The sequence below is a fragment of the Arachis duranensis genome, chromosome 4 (genome assembly GCF_000817695.3).
Source record: "Arachis duranensis cultivar V14167 chromosome 4, aradu.V14167.gnm2.J7QH, whole genome shotgun sequence".
Lineage (NCBI taxonomy): Eukaryota > Viridiplantae > Streptophyta > Magnoliopsida > Fabales > Fabaceae > Arachis > Arachis duranensis.
Window position 1 is genome coordinate 80,658,206 of NC_029775.3, and position 1,685 is coordinate 80,659,890.

A 1,685-nucleotide genomic window follows, 5' to 3' on the forward strand; every position below is an offset into this window, starting at 1 on the left:
GGAAAGTTCGTGGTATAAGCTAGATAGATGAGTAGGATCCCGGGAATCCAGAAAGTCTAACCTTGTCTGTGGTATTCCGAGTAGGATTCCGGTATTGAATGACTGTGACGGGCTTCAAACTCCTGAAGGCTGGGCATTAGTGACAGACGCAAACAAATCAACAGATTCTACTCCAACCTGATTGAGAACCGACAGATGATTAGCCGTGCTGTGACAGAGCATTTGGACCATTTTCACTGAGAGGATGGGATGTAGCCATCAACAAGGGTGATGCCTCCAGACGATTAGCCGTGCAGTGACAGCGCATAGGACCATTGTCCCGAGAGGATTAAAAGTAGCCATTGATGATGGTGATGCCCTACATACAGCTTGTCATGGAAAGGAGTAAGAAGGATTGGATGAAAGCAATAAGAAAGTAGAGATTCGAAAGGATTCTAGCATCTCCACACGCCTATCTGAAATTTCCACTATTGATTTACATAAGTATTTCTATCCTATTTTATTTTCTGTTTATTATTTATTTTCGAACTTATCATAAATCATTTAATCTGCCTAACTGAGATTTACAAGGTGACCATAGCTTGCTTCATACCAACAATCTCTGTGGGATCGACCTTACTCACGTAAGGTATTACTTGGATGACCCAGTACACTTGCTGGTTAAGTTGAACGGAGTTATGATCACACCAGGGATTATTAAGATCCCAATTCATCACACCATGATCTCTTTGGGGTATTTTTGATTTCATACGAATACAAAGAGACTAACCTTGAGGATCACAATTTCATCCACCAACTGTGTAACACCCTTACTATCAGAATGTCATGCTTCCGACTGCGCTACTCTGATAGCAAGAAGTATTACGACTAATTTTATATACTTAATATTAAAATAGAAACATTTGACTCGACACCGTATCACCGACTTCACTGAAAACCGGAAATAAATTCTAAATAGAAAAAAAAAACAAACAAGCATAGGTTTATATACAAGACTTCATACATAATAGCTTATAACATATTATACATATAAAACATACAACTCCTATCCCTCTTACAAAATTGTAATAAGATAGACGAGAGAAGAACAATTATCTAATTAACACAACATCATATAAACCAATACGCGGGATAACTTTCCATAATGCTCTTTCCTCTGATTCCTGAAAAGGTAAAGCTGTAGGGGGTGAGAACCCAATCACACGGTCTCACCACAGAGTTTCAGAATTTTCATAAGAATATATTTAATAAGAAAACTGTTTTCAATCTCAGCGATTATCATTGCCTTATGAATCTTTTAAAAACCAATAGCTAATCGTTCAAAACCTTTTCAAAGAAACAATGTTTAACCTTTCAGAAATCCAAAACCTTTCTTTTCTTATAAGAAAATCTTAATCAGAAACCAATCACGTAATCAATCAACACAATCATTAATTCAGCACCAAAGTCCATTCTCAAATGTAGCACACTAGAACAAACACAGGCAAAACAGACAAGAAAAACACAGGTTTAGGTAGCAGTTACAACAAATAGTTCAGGTAGCAGTTAATGACAGTTTAACAACTAGGCAAACCAAAATAGAATTCAAACCCAAGCAAAGCATACAAATGCATATGATGCATGCCTGTCCTATGGCTAATGAGCTCATCTGTCGGTTATCCAGCCAACCCGACAAGTCCAAAAAC